The sequence below is a fragment of the Hyla sarda genome, unplaced genomic scaffold (genome assembly GCF_029499605.1).
Source record: "Hyla sarda isolate aHylSar1 unplaced genomic scaffold, aHylSar1.hap1 scaffold_1056, whole genome shotgun sequence".
NCBI lineage: Eukaryota > Metazoa > Chordata > Amphibia > Anura > Hylidae > Hyla > Hyla sarda.
The window spans coordinates 1-7,861 of NW_026607675.1; the positions used below are offsets into that span (position 1 = coordinate 1).

The window sequence follows — 7,861 nt, forward strand, 5'->3', positions numbered from 1 at the left end:
TCAATGCATAGGGCGACGGAAGCAAGCTTCGAAATCGGCCCCCGTTCTCAAAAATCCATTTAATATATGGTCCCCAGATAGGGGACGTATCAGATATTAAACTGATAAGAACAGATACTACACTTGATCTTAGCCAAAAGGCCGAGAAGCGATAACCGTGAAAGGGGCGGGCCCAACAAGGTCCCCTTCATGGGCACTATCACTGCTTGCTGTCAGGGAGGCTGCCAGACAATTTTCCATGCACACTCTGGGCTGGGGGGCAGTCAACCACCAGTACACACAGCAGAACCTAAACCCATACCATTATTGCTAAGCAGCAAGACAGGGGCCCATTGCACTCCCACGGGGCCTTTTTAAATGCAATCCATAACCCGGATTTGCCAGGAACCCTTCTTACTCCTCCTACTTGCATGTGACACTGGGCTTAGGATCTGCATAGGAAACACACACACAAGCACACACCTACCTTTGTTGCCTGCAGATGCCTCCTTGGCTGTCCCCAAACGGTATCAAACCAACACCCACGGGAAGCTGTAAGCATAGAGGACATGCCTGCACCCCATTGGACTTACCTGTGTGGGTTAAATCCGGGTTATTTGACAACCTATGGCGGTGATGGTTCTGCTCAGGCAGAGCAGTGCTGATGCTCCTCATAAAGCTGTCGCTGCTGTGAAGGTTCTAGGTGACATCACAAATCCCTATGGTTACATACACAACAAAGCTGGGTTGTTGTTGTTTACACTCTGCAAGGCCTGTGGAAGTGAGTGACATCATAGCACTGTAGTTCTGAGGGTTCAAGATGGATGCAACAATCTCCTGTTGCTTCTATGAAGGCCGTAATAGACGACATCACCAAACAGCTCCATAGTCACATACACAGCAAAGGAGAGATGTTGTTTACACCTAGTGATGTCAGTGGTATTGAGTGACATCACAGCACAGTGCTAAGGCTCCTGGGCCTGGACACAGCAGCGGCTGCAATATCTCAACGGAGAATACGTTTATATCTATGTGTGTGTGTGCGCATATATATATATATATATATATATATATATATATATATATAAATATATATATATATATATTTCTCCGCCGAAATCACTTTTAAACCCATTTCCACCTTTTTTTCCCTTCTCTTCCTCTTACTTTTTTTTCACGTTTTTTTACGTTTTTCTCCTTTTCGCCTCTTTTCTGGGCGTATTATTCTTCTTTTTCTTCTTTTTATTCTTCTAATGCATACCCCATCAGTGCAGCAATGCTTATTCAATACCGCCAGCAGATGGAGACACTGGGGGATAATTTTCTAAGGATTTATACTGATTTTTCCTGTCTGAATTTGTCGCACAGAAAGTTGCAGGCCAAATATGTGTGACATTTCTGCGACTTTAGCTTCTAGAGCATTTTTACAACATTATACATAGGTGCTGAATACATAAAAAGCGACTGTTCAGCGACAGACAAGTCGCATCGGCTGAAAGTAGGCCAGAATGTCAGTCCATGTTGGAGCAGGTTTAGATACAGTCTAAAGCATAGATCTCAAAGTCTGTGCACAGAATTTAGCAAGGGCCTCGCACCTTCTGATGCATCAGGTAGGTGCACAATAGCATAGCCTAACCCTCTGTACTTTGGTCTATATTGATGCGGGACATAGACAGCCAGCTGATGACCAATCCATTAGTGCAATGGAAGGCTGGAAGCATTTGTCTTTGCCTTTGCAATACCACAGAAGCAATGCATGGTCAATGTACAGCAATGACACACCTGTGTGAACAGCCAGGAGACCCCCCCCCCCCCCCCCCCCCATGTTATGTTACATAGTTACATAGTTAGTACGGTCGAAAAAAGACATATGTCCATCAAGTTCAACCAGGGAATTAAGGGGTAGGGGTGTGGCGCGATATTGGGGAAGGGATGAGATTTTATATTTCTTCATAAGCATTAATCTTATTTTGTCAATTAGGAACATTCAGCACCCACCCGCTATCAAGGCAGCTGCCTATCATGTCATGCCCTACCTGCACAGGTGTGCTGGCTACTCAAATGATCCAATTAAGGAGGCCATTTAGTCAGCAGCAGCAGAAGTCCTGTGCCTGGACGCTCCAACAGGGGCCAGACACAAGCAGAAGCAGAAGCAGCAGAAGCAGCAGCAGCACCACCTTTTGTTTTTGGCTGCAGCAGCAGCAAGGCCCACAGGGCTGGCTAGCTGGCTAGCCAGCAAGCAGGTAGCAATGAAAGTAGGAATCTTTCTTTTTAACCCTGTAAGGGGGTGGTGCACTGTACCCGAAGATACTGCCATATCGGGTCAATGCATAGGGCGACGGAAGCAAGCTTCGAAATCGGCCCCCGTTCTCAAAAATCCATTTAATATATGGTCCCCAGATAGGGGACGTATCAGATATTAAACTGATAAGAACAGATACTACACTTGATCTTAGCCAAAAGGCCGAGAAGCGATAACCGTGAAAGGGGCGGGCCCAACAAGGTCCCCTTCATGGGCACTATCACTGCTTGCTGTCAGGGAGGCTGCCAGACAATTTTCCATGCACACTCTGGGCTGGGGGGCAGTCAACCACCAGTACACACAGCAGAACCTAAACCCATACCATTATTGCTAAGCAGCAAGACAGGGGCCCATTGCACTCCCACGGGGCCTTTTTAAATGCAATCCATAACCCGGATTTGCCAGGAACCCTTCTTACTCCTCCTACTTGCATGTGACACTGGGCTTAGGATCTGCATAGGAAACACACACACAAGCACACACCTACCTTTGTTGCCTGCAGATGCCTCCTTGGCTGTCCCCAAACGGTATCAAACCAACACCCACGGGAAGCTGTAAGCATAGAGGACATGCCTGCACCCCATTGGACTTACCTGTGTGGGTTAAATCCGGGTTATTTGACAACCTATGGCGGTGATGGTTCTGCTCAGGCAGAGCAGTGCTGATGCTCCTCATAAAGCTGTCGCTGCTGTGAAGGTTCTAGGTGACATCACAAATCCCTATGGTTACATACACAACAAAGCTGGGTTGTTGTTGTTTACACTCTGCAAGGCCTGTGGAAGTGAGTGACATCATAGCACTGTAGTTCTGAGGGTTCAAGATGGATGCAACAATCTCCTGTTGCTTCTATGAAGGCCATAATAGACGACATCACCAAACAGCTCCATAGTCACATACACAGCAAAGGAGAGATGTTGTTTACACCTAGTGATGTCAGTGGTATTGAGTGACATCACAGCACAGTGCTAAGGCTCCTGGGCCTGGACACAGCAGCGGCTGCAATATCTCAACGGAGAATACGTTTATATCTATGTGTGTGTGTGCGCATATATATATATATATATATATATATATATATATATATATATTTCTCCGCCGAAATCACTTTTAAACCCATTTCCACCTTTTTTTCCCTTCTCTTCCTCTTACTTTTTTTTCACGTTTTTTTACGTTTTTCTCCTTTTCGCCTCTTTTCTGGGCGTATTATTCTTCTTTTTCTTCTTTTTTTTCGTCTAATGCATACCCCATCAGTGCAGCAATGCTTATTCAATACCGCCAGCAGATGGAGACACTGGGGGATAATTTTCTAAGGATTTATACTGATTTTTCCTGTCTGAATTTGTCGCACAGAAAGTTGCAGGCCAAATATGTGTGACATTTCTGCGACTTTAGCTTCTAGAGCATTTTTACAACATTATACATAGGTGCTGAATACATAAAAAGCGACTGTTCAGCGACAGACAAGTCGCATCGGCTGAAAGTAGGCCAGAATGTCAGTCCATGTTGGAGCAGGTTTAGATACAGTCTAAAGCATAGATCTCAAAGTCTGTGCACAGAATTTAGCAAGGGCCTCGCACCTTCTGATGCATCAGGTAGGTGCACAATAGCATAGCCTAACCCTCTGTACTTTGGTCTATATTGATGCGGGACATAGACAGCCAGCTGATGACCAATCCATTAGTGCAATGGATGGCTGGAAGCATTTGTCTTTGCCTTTGCAATACCACAGAAGCAATGCATGGTCAATGTACAGCAATGACACACCTGTGTGAACAGCCAGGAGACCCCCCCCCCCCCCCCATGTTATGTTACATAGTTACATAGTTAGTACGGTCGAAAAAAGACATATGTCCATCAAGTTCAACCAGGGAATTAAGGGGTAGGGGTGTGGCGCGATATTGGGGAAGGGATGAGATTTTATATTTCTTCATAAGCATTAATCTTATTTTGTCAATTAGGAACATTCAGCACCCACCCGCTATCAAGGCAGCTGCCTATCATGTCATGCCCTACCTGCACAGGTGTGCTGGCTACTCAAATGATCCAATTAAGGAGGCCATTTAGTCAGCAGCAGCAGAAGTCCTGTGCCTGGACGCTCCAACAGGGGCCAGACACAAGCAGAAGCAGAAGCAGCAGAAGCAGCAGCAGCACCACCTTTTGTTTTTTGGCTGCAGCAGCAGCAAGGCCCACAGGGCTGGCTAGCTGGCTAGCCAGCAAGCAGGTAGCAATGAAAGTAGGAATCTTTCTTTTTAACCCTGTAAGGGGGTGGTGCACTGTACCCGAAGATACTGCCATATCGGGTCAATGCATAGGGCGACGGAAGCAAGCTTCGAAATCGGCCCCCGTTCTCAAAAATCCATTTAATATATGGTCCCCAGATAGGGGACGTATCAGATATTAAACTGATAAGAACAGATACTACACTTGATCTTAGCCAAAAGGCCGAGAAGCGATAACCGTGAAAGGGGCGGGCCCAACAAGGTCCCCTTCATGGGCACTATCACTGCTTGCTGTCAGGGAGGCTGCCAGACAATTTTCCATGCACACTCTGGGCTGGGGGGCAGTCAACCACCAGTACACACAGCAGAACCTAAACCCATACCATTATTGCTAAGCAGCAAGACAGGGGCCCATTGCACTCCCACGGGGCCTTTTTAAATGCAATCCATAACCCGGATTTGCCAGGAACCCTTCTTACTCCTCCTACTTGCATGTGACACTGGGCTTAGGATCTGCATAGGAAACACACACACAAGCACACACCTACCTTTGTTGCCTGCAGATGCCTCCTTGGCTGTCCCCAAACGGTATCAAACCAACACCCACGGGAAGCTGTAAGCATAGAGGACATGCCTGCACCCCATTGGACTTACCTGTGTGGGTTAAATCCGGGTTATTTGACAACCTATGGCGGTGATGGTTCTGCTCAGGCAGAGCAGTGCTGATGCTCCTCATAAAGCTGTCGCTGCTGTGAAGGTTCTAGGTGACATCACAAATCCCTATGGTTACATACACAACAAAGCTGGGTTGTTGTTGTTTACACTCTGCAAGGCCTGTGGAAGTGAGTGACATCATAGCACTGTAGTTCTGAGGGTTCAAGATGGATGCAACAATCTCCTGTTGCTTCTATGAAGGCCGTAATAGACGACATCACCAAACAGCTCCATAGTCACATACACAGCAAAGGAGAGATGTTGTTTACACCTAGTGATGTCAGTGGTATTGAGTGACATCACAGCACAGTGCTAAGGCTCCTGGGCCTGGACACAGCAGCGGCTGCAATATCTCAACGGAGAATACGTTTATATCTATGTGTGTGTGTGCGCATATATATATATATATATATATATATATATATATATATATATATATATATATTTCTCCGCCGAAATCACTTTTAAACCCATTTCCACCTTTTTTTCCCTTCTCTTCCTCTTACTTTTTTTTCACGTTTTTTTACGTTTTTCTCCTTTTCGCCTCTTTTCTGGGCGTATTATTCTTCTTTTTCTTCTTTTTTTTCGTCTAATGCATACCCCATCAGTGCAGCAATGCTTATTCAATACCGCCAGCAGATGGAGACACTGGGGGATAATTTTCTAAGGATTTATACTGATTTTTCCTGTCTGAATTTGTCGCACAGAAAGTTGCAGGCCAAATATGTGTGACATTTCTGCGACTTTAGCTTCTAGAGCATTTTTACAACATTATACATAGGTGCTGAATACATAAAAAGCGACTGTTCAGCGACAGACAAGTCGCATCGGCTGAAAGTAGGCCAGAATGTCAGTCCATGTTGGAGCAGGTTTAGATACAGTCTAAAGCATAGATCTCAAAGTCTGTGCACAGAATTTAGCAAGGGCCTCGCACCTTCTGATGCATCAGGTAGGTGCACAATAGCATAGCCTAACCCTCTGTACTTTGGTCTATATTGATGCGGGACATAGACAGCCAGCTGATGACCAATCCATTAGTGCAATGGATGGCTGGAAGCATTTGTCTTTGCCTTTGCAATACCACAGAAGCAATGCATGGTCAATGTACAGCAATGACACACCTGTGTGAACAGCCAGGAGACCCCCCCCCCCCCCCCCCATGTTATGTTACATAGTTACATAGTTAGTACGGTCGAAAAAAGACATATGTCCATCAAGTTCAACCAGGGAATTAAGGGGTAGGGGTGTGGCGCGATATTGGGGAAGGGATGAGATTTTATATTTCTTCATAAGCATTAATCTTATTTTGTCAATTAGGAACATTCAGCACCCACCCGCTATCAAGGCAGCTGCCTATCATGTCATGCCCTACCTGCACAGGTGTGCTGGCTACTCAAATGATCCAATTAAGGAGGCCATTTAGTCAGCAGCAGCAGAAGTCCTGTGCCTGGACGCTCCAACAGGGGCCAGACACATGCAGAAGCAGAAGCAGCAGAAGCAGCAGCAGCACCACCTTTTGTTTTTTGGCTGCAGCAGCAGCAAGGCCCACAGGGCTGGCTAGCTGGCTAGCCAGCAAGCAGGTAGCAATGAAAGTAGGAATCTTTCTTTTTAACCCTGTAAGGGGGTGGTGCACTGTACCCGAAGATACTGCCATATCGGGTCAATGCATAGGGCGACGGAAGCAAGCTTCGAAATCGGCCCCCGTTCTCAAAAATCCATTTAATATATGGTCCCCAGATAGGGGACGTATCAGATATTAAACTGATAAGAACAGATTTTTATCTAAAGCCGAGGAACGTGCTTTCGATTCACCCAAAGTGCAAGAAAAAGTGCAAACGTGTTACACTAAAAAAAACGTGCACAAAGGATGCGGTCTATCGCAAGCCCTTCTCCGATAGGAGAGAGGCCCCCCAACAAACCTTACCCTTCGCCTCCGGACCAAAAGGTACCTGCGAGGTTCCAGGTTCGATGTCCCTTTTCGCCGAAGCTACTAGGGGACCACAAATGCTCCCGGCATCCCCCTTGGCGTTAGCCAAGGTATCTGCCCGCAGAGCCGATTACGGTAGGTACCCTGCCAAAGCAGGAGTACCCGGGGTGTTTGCAGGGAGGTGCGGAACCTAATGGCCACACACACCTCCCCTAGACCGCCAGGAGGGACACCCAGAAGGGCTACCGCATCCTGACAAATCCTGTGAACACACAACACACAAAAAGTGACACAGTGAGACAAAAAATAAATAAATAAGTGAATGTGTGCAGATATACTGCCCGGACATCCGGCCGGATCTATAAAAATTTCTCTGATCCTAGCCAGAAGGCCGGGAATCAAGAGGTGAGTGCCACAAGGTGAAGAGATTATGGTGCCCGTGCTTCAACTCAGTGAGTCTATTCTCCCAGTGAGTTTCGGCACCTCGGGGTCACCACTCCCCGAGGCACAAAAGTACCTCGGCTCTAGACCCTCTCAGCCTCATGGCGAGACCCGAAGGGAACAGGTCACATCGGGGCAGCCGTCGAGCTGATTCCTCAGAACCAGCCCCGGAAAGCCCTGGTACACCTGCATCCTCCATGCAGCACCCATCCCCACCAGCATGAAAACTGATAAGAACAGATACTACACTTGATCTTAGCCAAAAGGCCGAGAAGCGAT

General features: G+C 46.8%; 2 non-coding genes and 3 pseudogenes across 2 annotated transcripts; all 5 read right to left on the minus strand.

Annotated features, from left to right (window-relative positions):
- LOC130299563 (U2 spliceosomal RNA) lies at positions 1–153 on the minus strand (annotated as a pseudogene; the record flags this gene model as incomplete).
- A 2,111-nt stretch (positions 154–2,264) lies between these two features.
- LOC130299515 (U2 spliceosomal RNA) lies at positions 2,265–2,455 on the minus strand. The gene has a single exon (XR_008850630.1). It is a non-coding gene; the product is annotated as a U2 spliceosomal RNA (small nuclear RNA).
- A 2,089-nt stretch (positions 2,456–4,544) lies between these two features.
- Positions 4,545–4,735, minus strand: LOC130299531 (U2 spliceosomal RNA). Its single transcript, XR_008850641.1, has one exon. It is a non-coding gene; the product is annotated as a U2 spliceosomal RNA (small nuclear RNA).
- A 2,101-nt stretch (positions 4,736–6,836) lies between these two features.
- On the minus strand, positions 6,837–7,045 carry LOC130299566 (U2 spliceosomal RNA; annotated as a pseudogene).
- A 656-nt stretch (positions 7,046–7,701) lies between these two features.
- LOC130299570 (U2 spliceosomal RNA) lies at positions 7,702–7,861 on the minus strand (annotated as a pseudogene).